The following is a 15,928-nucleotide window of genomic DNA, read 5'->3' as shown; positions in this document are numbered from 1 at the left end:
ATCCGCCTTGTCACGTCACATGATGACTCATACTGGCGAGAAGCTCCTCAATTGAAACTTCTGTGGCAAATCATAGAGCTGAAATTCCCAACTGGTACGTCACATACTACCTCATACGAGAGAATAACCACACGAAAGCAGTATCTGTAGTTAGCACTTCCAAAACGCTTACTGGCGAGAAGCCATACCATGAAATATCTGTCGCATATCTTGAACCAGAAAGTCACTCTAACAGTTCAGGTCCGAACATACACTGGTGTAAAAGCCCACATGTTCTCAGTGATATGATAAAGTGTTTAGAGATTCATGTAATTTAACGCTGCACATCTGAACCACACTCAAGAGATGCCGATCTGTGCCGTGTTTTTTTGGCAAATCTCCGCTCGCAGCACCACTTCTCGCCGGGATGAAGCCGCACGTGATTTAATACTGTGGTTTTGTTTCAAGTCACACTAACTACTGAACGAATAGGACCATCTCAAATTCTGGAGATGTACCCAGGCACATGCGGTCGCACACAGTAGAGAAGTAATAAGTTCTTCATCCACAACGGCACCTTCTCGACAAACCTCATGGTGTATACCGGAGAGCTTTGTCCCATGTACATTAATCTGGAATGCTGATTTCTCGAAGTACTTTTCTTGTCGATAATCCAATTATTCTTGCCTTTTAACGAGTTTTAGTTTGTCATTCATCAACCATTCTTTGAATATGGTCATCAAATTTCAATCGCCTTTTTCCAATTGTGTCCGATATTTACTCAATATGTTGGTATAATTCCAAAGACCTCCTATTCATCCACAACCCTACTATGCATACCTCGCCAAAGATGTCACTCAGGACATTTCCTTTTAGTTTTTCGATAATTTTAGATAGTGATCTTTCTCCAGTCTGATCAATGTTTCTGACATGTTGGATGCTTCAGACCTAATTACGTGTTATAATTTATTAATTTAGCTTTCCAGGATATTAATTTTTGTACCTTTTTCATGTGATACTATGACCTACTTGTACTATAGAAAACTTTTCCTCTTTTCTTCATGGTTTAATGTGGATTGCTGGAGAATTTCCCCAAGTATTTGAAATTATTTACGTGAGGAATTTTGCCAAACTGAGTTACACGGTTTTGTTTGTACGAGTAGATACCTCCGTGTATCGGGTTTTCTATTATGAGATTTGGATTCATTTTAGATGCAGTTTCATGAAGTTTATCTAGGGACTAAATTTATTGCCTATTGTTGGATAAATCAACTAGATAATATGTGATGGCCAAACATTTGATGTGAATTTTATCATTAACCAGCTTGCCAGGAAATGCCTTGAGGCAACTTCTAATGCTAAATACCATAGTTATACTGCTGAGATAGATTAAAATCTAACTCTCCCCTGTCTTCAACTTACTAGCGTGATGGAATCAATTATTGTTGTTATTAGTATGAAATTATTATTGTAAATATTAATTGATTTTAGTTATGTAGCCATACTCCAAATAAATAAATAAATAAATAATAAATAATAAATTTTTATAATTTTTATTACCATTATTGACGTTTATGAATTACAAGTTGACCAAAACTTTTCAATTTATATACACAACTGATTGTACGTCTGTGCTCATGAAATCTCGCAAATTAACTTACTTAAATATCCTCTAAATTTCACTGCTCTAATGCAAACACGTGCTTCATTACGTCTGAAAGAATTCGATGAGAAATGCACTAACTTTAACGTCCCATGCCGAACAATAATTTGACAAAATTTTCTAACGCACGCAAGCATCGTACTTTTCGCCTCGTGACCTCTCAATACAGAAGGTAATAAAATGTCATAATGTTCCATATTGAACTGTATCACAAATTAAATTGAAACAAGAAATTAAATGATTCAACCTATTCAATGCAAGTAAATAAGAAATGTAGTTTTACATACTTATTTGGTTAAGAACAGTGCCGGACATTGCGTGTGTTGTGCCACTCTTCAGGGACTTGCGCCTTGACACAAATAAGTGACTGTTCTTCGAGTTCATCTGGATTTAATCATTTAAAATCGGGCAGTCCTAACCCCTATTGTCTTATAATGCTTCATGAACTGCTTTTGTGAAAGACATACCCTTTAATTTCTTTCTTCCCTGTGCATTGTTTTTATATTTTTAATTGGCTGATGATGACCCGGATTGATGGTCGAAACCGGTACCTCTTTTAACCAAATAAGAATGTAACTCTACATTTCTTATTTACTTGCATTGAATAGGTTGAACCACTTAATTTCTTGCTTCAATTTCATTTCAGAAATTAATAGTTGAAACTGTGATAAACTTCTCCTAAAATAATACCAGGTCATATCAGCCCTACACATAGCAAAGTGCATCGGACGACATTGTAGCAGTTACTGGAATAAACCGACCGTATTTAACATTTGTCACCGCTCAATTTCAGCTCTTCGTCGTCCTCTGTATGTATGTATGTATGTATCGTTTATTTTACGAACTTTTGCATAATAATATTTTGCATTTTCATTATTTTATTTCTATTAGTGACTGAATTCCAAGTATCTGAAAAAGAACACAAAATATATACCCTCGCAATTTACTCCGTAACGCTAATAATATGCATTCAAGAAACTCACCGAGACTAGAATCTTCGCCGTTCAAAAATCAAGGGCATGCGTTCAGTGGTTGAAGATCCTCAGTGCTATCCAACATCCAGATCATCCCCCGTAATGACATTGAAACTCCCACAGTAGAGCTCAATTAATAAGCCATCAGATACTGTGTTTAGATTTGTGGAGCCTTCCGGCATCAATATGAGAATTTTGTGTTTGGTGGTTTCAACAGTCAGAATACAATATGGGGCTACCCAGGTACCGACAAAAGAGAAGAGGCTGGTGTAGAATGGGCAGATTCGTGCGATCTAATTATACTGCATAACGAACTTCCAGCATCATTCAACAGTGCGAGATGGAACATGGATATAATCCAGATATTAACTTACAGTATCCGCGTAAGCAAACATATCTCAGTTATCAGGGAAATAAGTGGGGCAAAAATCCCTCATCGTCCTTCATTACAGACTGTTATGCCCTCCAGCGTTCAACCGTCGACCCTCTGTGAATTTACTAAACGCCCCCATAATCCTCTATTTGCAACCAGTTCTGTGGCTTCGTCTTAGATTCATACGTCTTACCTTTAAATCTTTAGAATCTGAGTTCCTCTTCGAAGAAGATATCATTTTATGAAGGCTGATTAGGAGAAATGTACCATTTTACTGGACGAGAACGTTCTGAACATAGAGCTTTTTACTGACTCATATAATTATTTTGTAAATATCGTGAAGCAGTGTTCTCGTATCTCAATTCCCTGAGGCTGCACACTATATACAGAAACTAGGGGAATATTGTGAAACTATCGTGATCTCTTTGACAACGATCCTTTGAGCTCCGAAACCGTCCAAGCTGGGGAAGTTCCCTTAAAAGCGATATCTAATAACAGGAGGGATGGAGGAGACTGATATAAGGAAGAGCAGCCACAATGCCTGGAGGTTTCTTAAGCATCTGAGTTGTAAACCTAACAGCTAGAGAGGGTCATGCGAATGTAACATCTAAAAATATTGTCCGCCACCTCGTTGAGAATGGTAAACCTCACCATCACACTTCAAAATTTTACAGTCAGAAGAATTAGAGTTTAGTCACCTTATGCGGCTTTTCACCGAGCTCGATAGCTGCAGTCGCTTAAGTATCCAGTATTCGGGAGATAGTAGGTTCGGGCCCCACTGTCGGCAGCCCTGAAAATTGTTTTCCGTGTTTTCCCAATTTCACACCAGGCAAATGCTGGGGCTATACCTTCATTAAGGCCACGGTCGCTTGCTTCTCACTCCTAGCCCTTTCCTGTCCCATTGTCGCCATAAGACCTATCTGTGTCGGTGCAACATAAAGCAACTAGCAATAAAATATATGCGGCTTTTCTAGCGGTGAGCCAGGAGGGATAGACGATATCAGATTAAAGCAGATTAACCTCGAACATACTACGCTGTCGTGATAACTCCAACATGGTGCGTCCCAGGTGGCAGATAGGGGGAGTCCTACCCGATTTTCCGGCCGACTTGAGCGAAATAAAATTTATCTCGCGGACCAAACACTCAAACCTCTGTGGGTGGGGGACGAGTCCAAGGGATGCTGAATTTTCAACCAAATTACCTGTGTTTATTTCCATCATCCTTGTGATTAGACCCACTATGAAGGAAACCTATGGGAATGCGTTCCGAGAAATAACACGGGTCTAGGTTTTAGTTATCATTAGTACCCACTATTTGAGGAACACAACGGGATAGTACGGGTCTCTGAGATATGTAGAACTATGTGACGAACACCATGGATTTGCGGTCTGGGGAACACCAAGGGTCTGGTTTATTTATTTATTTATTTACTCGTATCAGAAACATACTTAATCATACAGTAAAAGTAAAATAATTTCAAACTATGAAAATTCCAAAAATTAACAAACATAGGAAATTGACCAAATTTACTGTACATCTAGATGCTGTTTTCCAAAACTGAGCCACACCTAGGGCATTGTAATCAACAAGCATTAAATCATGCCCTGAGCATGAAAATGGGCTGAAAGGACATTGATACATATGGTTCACTGTTTTATTTTCTTCACCGCAGTCGCACTTGCTGTCCTCTGAAGTGAAGCCCCATAACTTAAGTGATTACTTCGCCCTGCTGACAACAGTTCTTAATCGGTTAAGGGACCTCCAAACACTCCAGTCTTCATTACACCCAGCCGGAAGATATTCACGTGGCCTCATCCATTATTGCTGCTTAGATTTCCATAAGGAATGTCTTGCCTTTTCTGGTGGTCCTTTCAAGGGATTTGATGTCTGGAGGGAACTTTTCCTGGATTTCAGCCTAGATTGAGATTGTTGATGACCAAACAGCGGGTGAGCTTCAACATTCCCAGTCTTTAGTCGTTCTTGATCAGCAGCGATTTCTCGACGATTACTTGGAGGTGCAACGCCAGCAAGTCAGTGTATCTTCTCAACAGGGGTAGGTTTCAGGCATCCTGTGATTAATCTACAAGCTTCCTTCAGGGCAGGTCCACAGTCTTAGCGTGTGTTGATCTATACCACACAGCGGATGCGTATTCCGCAGCAGTGTAACACAGAACCAATGCAGTGGTTCTAAGAACTTGTGGCTTTGCATCCCAGTTTGTACCTCTCAGCTTCCTCAGGATGTTGTTTCTGGCATTGACTTCGTGATTGATGTTGAAACAGTGCTTTTCGAAAGTAAGTGAGCGGTCCAGCGTTACGCCTAGGTACATTGGGGTGAAAGAATGTTCCAGGAGGATTCCATTCCAAGAGACGTGTAATTTCCTTGATGCCTCTCTGTTCTTGAGGTGGAAAGCACAAAGCAGAGATTTTGACGGATTCGGCTTTAGGTGGTTAGCCTTGTATTATGTGAATAATTCCTTCCGAGCGCTGTCAAGAGTTAGTTCTACCTCTTCAAAAGGTGCACACTGGCAGGCTAGTAAAGGTCGTCTGTATATATGAAACTTTTTGGTTTGTTAGGGAGTGGTTGGTCATTGGTATAACTAATAAATAGCAATGGAGCCAGTACACTTCCTTGAGGCAATCCATTTTTCTGTGATTTCCATCCGATTCTTTGTCCTTGAAAATAAAAAACTGCGGTTCTGCAAGAAGGTTGACATCAATCTGGTAAGTTTTGAATCTTTCGTGAGCGTAAAGATCTTCTGAAGCAGTTTACGGTGGTTCACTCTAATCATATGTAGCACTCAGGTCAATGAAAGCTACCCCTGTAATTTGTCGATTTTCAAAACCGTCCTCAATATACTGCGTGAGGTTTGAACTTGTGCAACAGCATTCATGCCTGGTCTAAAACCTTCCTGTTGTGGAATGAGGTTTTTGTTGATAGTCTGGATGAGTCTGTTGAGTATCATTCTTTCGAAAATCTTATATCGGTGGCACAGAGGAGATATTGGTCTGTAGTTCCTGGGGTCTCTGTTGTCCTTTCCAGGCTTTAGACCAGCAATTACACGTGATTTGCTCCACAATATTGGAATATTGGACATCTGTAAGCAGTTATTATAAAATTGTAGCAACAATTCTTTCGTGTTTCTTCCAAAATTCTTTATTTTCTCAACTCGCAAATCATCCAAACCCGCAGCTTTACCTGATTTGCGCTTGATAATTGCATTTTCCAACTCAGTGAAATTGAAATGTTGCATGAGCTCAGATATTTCTTCATCCCTACCCGCAGGTACCTTCAACATAGCTCTCCGGGTTTTGGCTTCTTGTTTTATTTTGCCATTCATGAGAAGTTGGTGGGCAATCTGATTGGCTGTAACAAAAGGATGTGTGTTACTCATGGTTGGATCTCTGGTCAACTTCATTAGGGGTCTCCAGGCCATTTGGCTGCTCAGCGTCATAACCACCAGCTCTCTCTTTTCGATGAGGCTATTAGAGAAGTTAGGGCGTGTGCTGCTGTAATAGCTTCCTCACCTATTATTTTCTGTTTGAATAGCTTGTAGTAGTCATTTAGTTGCGAGACTGCATCCAGATTAAGACCTTCGATGTAACTAGTGCGACATCCACGGGGAATAGATTTACGAGAACTTTCCTTAACAGCCTAAGTGACCTGTTCATATGATTCAGGAATTGGTTTGAAGTTTTGGACCGTATCATCCAGTAAAGCAGGGAATTTTGACCAATATCCCTTTTTTGAAGTTGTATCTACGACGAAAGGGAACATACTGAGGTCGGATAGCGGAGTAAAACTGACAGGATTGGTCTGTGTTGAGACTTAGCTACTGGGTTGCATACTCCCTTGCTGCATTGTTCTCCTAAGTTATTAGTGACGAAAATCAAATCTGGATGATATCCTCTTCTCCAATGGCCACTGTTAAAAGAAAGTGGCTGTTTGCCATCATGAATAAGAGAGAGTTCCGCAGCATCTGCCCATTGATGTATTAGCTCGCCGTTGTCATAACTGTGTTCATATCCCCATTCGGAACTGTGACAGAATCTACGGGTCTGGTGTTTACCTGTGATTAGTACTCTACTAGGGATACATACCATTATGAGGGGCCGTTGGCTTGTATTTTCAACGAAAATATCATCTATTCAGGGATGTGCTTTGGGAACAGCACCTTGGTCGGAACATACCATTGTTTTAAGTTCATAATCATTGTTTGTCGTCGTGTTTCTTTAATTGGAATCGGAGTATTGATCTGAAATTATTTGTAAATTTTAATACTGTGAGCTGCTGATAATTTTACCTTCGAATTCATCCATTATTCATAATCAGGAATTGAATTGTGGTCGGTGGATGAATTTTTGGACTTGAAAATTTTTATTACATTTCGTACCATTAGGGGCCGATAACCTAGATTCTAGGCCACTATAAACAATAATAATAATAACCATCACTTCACGAAGAGATGGAATATACTTGACTAATTGTTACACAAGTTCTAGGTCCATCATGAGGAAAGTAATCTATACAGCTCAGGAGATTTCTGGGCGTGGCTGTTGTATGACGAGTGCATTTTGAAGGATCTGCACTTGGCCAAGTTGTCAACAGTCCCTCCTCTGTTACTCTGTTATACATAACGGACAGGTGAGGTAAGCTGAGCCCAGCTTGTAGGAACACGTCCTTTCCACACGTCGGCCTCAAACGTTGCCAGATCCTCACTTTCATGGCAGTTTCCATCTGCTACTTCTTCGGAGCTACACCAACAATGTGTTTTATGTTTCTTTTCAGATTAATTTCTTGCCACTTCGGGTTACTCTTCCATTTACTGGATGCCACACCTTGTGTACACTGCTGACGTTCATACAGAGCGGATTCCTGAGAATGCTGCGCTCAGTTTCCGGCAAAACATTGGCAGCTACTAACGCAATTCCAGCGCAGCATACAGTGAAGACACTGGCCGTGAAAGACTATACCGACAATCTCAAAGGGTTCCGGAAGCTCTCGAGCATTAGGAGCGGGCACTAGTGAAGTGATGACCCACATCACCAACGACATCTTAAAATATCTTCCTTGCAACACATTTACCCAAACTCTATATTCTCTTGGTCTCTTGCCTGTAGCTCCACATATCTTTGGTAGTGTTCTCTGTCACTGGACCACCCAAAAGGTGCCTTAAATGATGAGATCCAAGTTCAATACAAAGTACAGGCCCATTTCGACCAAGACAGGTTTAAGGTTATTGCTGACCTAAGATCAGGCGGCATGATTGCCTAGTATCATTGCCGCTAGCTGGCTGTGGGTAGAGTTCCGGCCAAGGAATATGGGGGTCATTAAATTAAGAAGACATCCTTCTGGTTCGGATTCCACATTAAACTAGAAACCCTGATCAAGATATCTATGTTCAGGAAAGAAAGCATGTTTCCTTTCACAAGAGAATGATTCGTCTTGGTGTTGCTTTATTTCCACTTGTCTAGATACTTTCTAGTTACCTCTTAAATTGACTACACTATATGATATTAGTCTGGATAAAAAAGACATACGAAGCGTTGCCAACCTGTATTAAAATCAGTCCTCATCTGTTAATGTTGATAACACCAACAACCATGCTATTGAAATAAAGCAAGGAATGAGGCAAGGCTCTGTTTTAACTCAACTCCTCTTCAATATGTACTGTGAAAGGGTGTTTTTCTTAAGCACTGCAAGGAAAACAGGATATCATCATTGTTAATGGAATCGTAGTAAATAATCTGCATAATGCATATGATACTTTTCTGTTTGCAATAAGTGCTGATGATCCGCAGATATTAGCAAACTGATTGGTCAAACAAAGTTCTGCGTTTAAACACAAAAAATACTAACTTGTGATCGTAAGAAAATATGTCTTTCAACCTATAAAAGTGACAGTACCTGGCACACCACTGGAGCATGTACAGTACTGTAGGTACTGCACTGCTCAGGACAAACTGATCCATTACCTTCGGTTTATAGCGACAATGAGAGCCGCAGGCACAATTTACCAGTGGGTGGTGGTGCGCAGAAATATCAATGTGGGCCTTGAAACTGAGGGTCGACGTGGTTCAAATGCTAGCCATTTCTTCAGAACATACTATTGCACATGTCCTGTGAGTATGAATTCCCATCTCTAGTTTTTCAAGGTGATCTTGATTTTATGGATGTGGGTGTATTTCAATCATTCACAAAACCTACCAGCGCCAATAAGTAGATGAGAAGCGATAAGAATCTGTCACAACACAAAACAGTAGAAAATATAATTTCAATAAATAAGTCATTCTGAAAAGGAAAATAATATTTAAAAAGGGTACTTAAATGTTTATGATGGAAGTTGATTAGGTCCTGACTTGCAATGTCTCACGATTGGTCCATTTAGCACCCTTTAGGGTGTGGTGGGATCTCCCCTTTTAGTTCCATATTCCAGAAAGGAATAGCCCTTGCAAGGTGCATCATGATGAAATTAGAGATTCTTCTTGCAAACTGCACAATGATTCCTTTGTTCTTCGTCTTGCAGGCTTCTCGTAATAGTAAGCTTTCTGACACGCGCACAGACATCCACCCACACACACAGACACACACATTGAAAATAAATGGCATATTAATATGTGCTCCAACCATGCCTATTTAAATGTCAGTTGACACATAACTTGCGGGTTCAGATGATATGCATACCACACGTGTTCCGCAATTAATATTATAGTGGTTATGTCTTATAGAAGACGAAATAAAGTGTTCCCTTTGTAAGACATCATGGCTAATAAACGTCGCTTGGCGTAGAATATCTTGTAGAATTGTAGTGGGAAAGCGAAGTGAAGTTGTGCTCTAAAGTAGAGCAGTACGAAAGCAGTAGAGTAAGAGCTGAGTAAGTTGAGCGTCGATTACACACCGCCTTTATCAGTTCTCGGCCTAGAAGGTGTGAATAATTGGAAACCAATCATAAATTTTCTTCATTTCTTCTTAAATTATTATGGTTCGAAACTGGTCTTGTGAGGAGTTCTGAAAACTTTCCGGGCGGTGTTAGCCTTGAAAATGTTAACTGTAGGAAAATAGGCGCCATCATTGGTGTCCACTTCACATATGGCCGTTGGGACGCCTGTGTTGTGTCATTATGATATGCTGTAATGATCAGTTAAGAAAAGAATGATAGTAAAACCAAAAGTTACTTCCGGAACAATCGTCAGTATAGTAATGCACTTGCATTTGCTTCCGTTCAAGTGGATATCATAAATGTAAAAAGAGATTATATTAAGTGGTAAGTACGACTGTCGAATATTGTACTGATTTGTATATTCCTTAGTTCACCAGGGGCTACTCCACTGCATACTTTTATAAACATGCGATATTTCTCGCACGAGTCCCCTAGTTCTACATTATTAACAATTAACTTTCCTGAGATGACCAGCTATCTTTACGATGTTAATTTTTATTCTATAATTGGTTTCAGAGTAAAATAATGATAATAATTAAATTTACTATTTGTTAACTCTCTTGGAGCCAGGCGGTACTGCGAGCGTCCGCCCTTTAAATTGCCAGAGCCGATGAGATCGGCCTTTAAATATCCGTGCGGAAGTTGCCAGAGCCGATTACATCGGCCGGCTGGAAATTCTGTGATATACATACTTTTTTGGCAGTCTATAGTGACGTGCATACTTTTGTGACAACCTGTAGTAAAGGGGCTACAAGTTATTATGTGCCTGACCTTGCTTTGGAATTTCTAAGAGGGTGTTCTAGCTTTCACAAGAGTTGTTTCCTGTGTTTAGAAATACCGCTAACCGGTCAGTACAAGATTGCTTCTTACAGTGTGTGGATTCTTGACAGCAGAATGGCAAGTGGATCACGTGATATATTTTCAGCAGGTGTTGATGACAATAAATTAATGGAATATTTGGAACAATGCGAAGTGAACGCGGATGATTTATCGGATAGCGATAGTGAATTTAGTTCGGAGAGTAGTGATGAAATTATACCAGACACGCCCCCGGGATCACCACAGCTAAAGAAGAGGCGTTTATTTGTTTCTAATGGCAGTAAAGCTACTGTGAATACTGTTGTTGATGAAACTAGTGATGACGAAGATGATGATGATGATGATGTCTCTGGAGAACATTTTGTGGAAATTTCTCCCAATGAACCTGACAACGTTCCTCAGCCTCCTGTTTCGTTCATGGAAATTCCAGGACCTAAACATGCCCCTCCGCCTGATTCTCCGCCCATATCATACTTTAATTTATTTTTCACTTTTTCTCTGCTAAACCTTATAGTCACAGAGACCAATCGCTACGCTGACCAACTCCTTACTTGTAATGAACTGTCACCTAATTCCCGCTCTCGATGTTGGAGACGCACTACAATTGATGAAATAAGGGCGTTCATTGCTGTCATCATGAATATGGGACTGATAAGAAAACCTACCATTGTTTCGTACTGGAGTACTGTAGACCATTTCATTACCCCTTGGTTTGGTGAAATGTTCTCAAGGAATAGGTTTCAGCTTATTTTGAAATTTTTTCATTTAGTTGACAACAGTAAGCTTTCTCCTCCTGGCTCTCCAAACTATGATCCCTGTGCTCGATTCCAGCCTCTTGTAGATCATGCTAATAGGCTATTTAGACACCATTATACTCCTCATCAGCAACTTTCCATAGACGAAAGTTTAGTTGGAACTAAATGCCATACACAACTACTCCAATACATGCCGAATAAGCACCATCACAAGTGGGGGATAAAATTTTGGATGTTGTGTGATGCAGTTAGTAAGTATTGTGTTGGTTTTTATACCTACCGAGGAGCAAGATCCACTGAAGACAGAAACGAAATCAGAATTAATGGACTGGCCTACACTGTAGTGACCAAACTCATGTCCCTAGGGAATTATTTTATGAAAGGTTTTCACGTTTACGCAGATAATTATTTTACGTCAATCCCCCTTGCAAAACATTTATACTCACTTGGAACATTTATTACCGGCACTATACGAAGAAACAGGAAGGGACTACCAGATGCTGTGAGAAAGCCATTTAAATTAGTTTGTAATAAATATTTCAGACAGGGGCCAATTTTACTAGTGGGATCCAAACAGAAAAAATCTCAGAAAAATCAGGTGGTGGTTATAAGTACACGCGGAGCTGCAATAGAATCAGAAGTGCCTGCAACTGCTAGAAACATTAATCAACCCAAGAGGAAACCTAATGTGATTTTGGACTATAATCGTTATATGGGTGGCATTGATACAAATGACATGATGGTGTATTTTTATTTAGATGAGCGTAGAACTTTGAAATTCTGGAAAAAAGTTGCATTCAATATAATTTCGAGAATGGTCTTAAATGCTTATTTGATATATTTAGAAAACTGTAACGGAAAGAAAATGACTAGGCTCCAGTTCTACTCCAGTATAATTGAATCTCTGAGTACTGAATGGTTTGAGAATAGACAAAAGATTATCACGAATATTCCCGTGTGTGGCGTAAAACTTTTGTCAGGTACATTAGAAAGACGGTGCGTTGTATGTAGCTCTCCGCAACAGAGAAAGAGGTCGCGAACTGTGTGCATCAAGTGCGATAAAGGCCTGCATACTAAATGTGCAGCTCTTCATAAGTGCCCTAAATAAACAAAATATATTTGAAGTTCTACTTGAACAAAAAACAGAGATTTTATATGACGTTGCGTTACGCTTTTTATTGTTCCTATTAGTGTTAGTGATAAGTGATTAGTGTTAGTGATAAGTGTTAGTGTAAATAACTTTAAGTGCTTCAACAGTGGTCTCAAACTTTGAACAACATTATATAGCGGTGACGGGTCTTCTTCTAAAACATTTTCGGTGAGTAAATTTATTTTGTCATTTTCCTTCTTTTTTACTAGTGACATAGTAAATTTGTGCTTGCATTATTTTCTTTTCTTTTTCTCGTTCAGAGCAATTATTTTGTTCATAAATGAATTCTCTATCATTACGTAAATGCCGGTCCCCACGGGTCAAGTGTAGTGTGCCTGCCTCTCACTCGGAGGTCATGGGTTCGATTCCCGGACAGGTGAGCGATTTTTACCTGGGTCTGAGTGTTGGTTCGAGGTCCACTCAAACTAAGTGACCCTAAGTGATGACAATCGAGGAGAGATCTTAGGCTAAGAGAGCTACCTTGGCCTAGAAAACCATGAATAATGAACGAGAGAATTCGTCCCACTGACCATGCGTCACCTCGTAAACTGCAGGTCTTCGGACTGAGCAGCGCTCGCTTAGTAGACCAAGGCCCATCAGGGCTTTAGTGCCATAGATGTTTTAATTACGCATATTGTATTGTATTGTAAGATGTTTTTAAAAATAGATACTGAAACAGAAAACTAGAAAAGGGGATTTCCGATCAAATAAAAACTATAATCTCAACTATTATTTTTTACTTTTTAATAACTCAAAACTATTTTTATACAATCTACACCACATATATAAAATTTATCTTAAGTGTTTGCCATACATCGGTATATACATGAATTTTATCGGTGAGTAAAATTGTCTTATTTTCATTAGGGACATACGTTTGAATTTTAATATTTTATATTTTTATTTTTTGCGTTCAAAACAATTATTTTATAGAATTATGTTTAGAAATAAATTCTGCATTTAGACGTATATTCTTTTGTATCGTAAATGATATTTTTAAAGTAGATATTGAGAAAGAAAGTGCAAAAATGTTTTTCTCTTCCTAAAAGTAAACGTTTTCGACAACCATAATATCAACAATAATACTTTTTAATGATTTATATCACTCTAAATCAGTTGTTTATTTTATGTAGTCGACGTATAGAAAATTTCTTGCCGGTATTTGACATACACCGGTAGATATACGCGAATGTTAAAATGCACGTAATTCTACTAAAAACGGCCTGGCACTTTACAGTAGTAGAGTGCAGGCGGAGCTCTGGCCTCTTCCAGCTGCTAGTGAGCGGCCGATCAGATCGGCTCCTGGCTCCAAGAGGGTTAATCTATAATTCACCCAAGTGTTATTGAAATGTGTTTGATCCAACCTGATCTCTTCCCTTTGGAGGTAAATTGACCCATGACCGTTTCTCTATGCCCAGATACCTTTGATCCATGATTCCGTTTACAGCATATACCCTGCAATTTACTAGTGTTTTCTTACACTTCTCTTCGAAATATTCCATGGGGTAATTCTGGACGTCGGTTTATCTTCAAACAAGTGTACACTTTGTTTCTTAATATGTATAGATCTGTGTTGATGTAGGACAGTCGAAGTTCATAGAACTGTTGTGATAAAACTATTTCTTGATTGCTGTCTCTTTCTCTCTATCTCTCAGTGAGAGAATTTATTTCTTGTCTGGTGTGGTACTGCATGTTCACATTGTCAATAAAAGTTAGTTGAAGTGAATTGTTTTCGAGTGTTTTACTGTAACTGAAGTTCTGTTAGGATCAACTTGCATAAGCTTGATAACCTCAAGAATCATGTCTTTCGCAGTTTTTCTGAGTAGGGTTCATTCTCGGGGTTACTTCGGACTGTGCTGCAAGAATATAATCTTAAACTTGGAGGCAGGGTCTGTCGTAATTTACAATGCCGATAAGCTTGATAAGTCTCTTAAATGGATTCTTGGTGAAGGACATGCGGAGAAGCTGCGAAGATCCTACTGGCTACCTCGATCCTAGAACCGAAGAGCATAGGTAGGCAGCCCATATTGACTTCAACCGAGGCAAGCATGCTCTGCACAGAATTTTGAAAGATGCATTTGTTGTACTATTTTACTCTTTACTTTTCCAAAATAACCTCATGTATCGTCAAATTTCGTACATATATATGAAAACTTATGTCCGAAGTGCATGCAAATCTGGGTAACTCTAACACAGAATTTTAAAATTTAAAACACACTTTTAACGTATTGTTTGAAATTAAATAACAAGATACATTCACAATAAGTATTGTAAGAGAAGGAATTCAAGTAATTTCTTCTTTGTGGTACTATACAACTGGCCGTGTACGTATCGTCCTGCATTTGGGAGATGCTGGGTTCGAACCCATTGTCGACAGCCTTGAAGTGCATGTTGTCCACGGTTTCACATTTCTACAGCGTACAAATGGTGCGGCTGTACCTTAACTAAGGCCACAGTTGCTTCCTTCCAACTCCTAGCCATTTTCTAGCTCAGCATCGCCATACGACCTATCTGTGATGGTGTGAAAGAGAAATAGCAGAAATTATTAAAAAACAATATGCCGTATGGTATGTTGAATTAACATTCGTTACTAGGGCTTAAATTTATGATATTAACTGGCCACTATTCTTTGACTGATAATTTCATTCAAACTTTTCACCTTTATTCTCTTTCATAAACCAAGGAAACTAAATGTTATGTACATGGTAATAGAAAATGTACAGGCTCATAAGCCCCATAGATACATAGTTTAGAATATTTGTTATGTCAGTTAAACTATTCTAAGTAGGATACAACTAAATGTTGCTTAGAATTATTGTAGTGTGATTCTTTTATTAGTAAATATCATTCTTGCTTCATTATTATATAATATTTTCATTGTAGTGGAGATATGTCCCTAGACATTTAGCTCTCACTAGAATTCAACTGTTTCAGACAACCTGTTGTAATTAGGATAATGTAAGTCCGGTTTAGAATTGAAGAGTAGCTATGTTAATTAGATAGTAAGTTGCATGCTTTGGAAAGGCCAGAAATCTCGTGACGTTAGAGATGTCTATGAACTTATCTACCAGGTTACATCTAGCAGGAATGGTGTTGATTTTATTGTGTGCGCAAGCCTATAAGATTGAATTGCTGAGGTTCAGTGCTATCCAGACAGCCTTATGTCAATTACAATCGACATTGCATCTGCTCGAACTTGTGCTTTCTCTGTCACAATCCGGCTGTGATGACCTACATAAGGAACAGCATTGGCAGGAGCTACGACATCATGTTTCA

The sequence above is a fragment of the Anabrus simplex genome, chromosome X, assembly GCF_040414725.1.
Source record: "Anabrus simplex isolate iqAnaSimp1 chromosome X, ASM4041472v1, whole genome shotgun sequence".
Classification (NCBI taxonomy): Eukaryota; Metazoa; Arthropoda; class Insecta; order Orthoptera; family Tettigoniidae; genus Anabrus; species Anabrus simplex.
Note: the sequence above shows the minus strand (reverse complement) of the source record.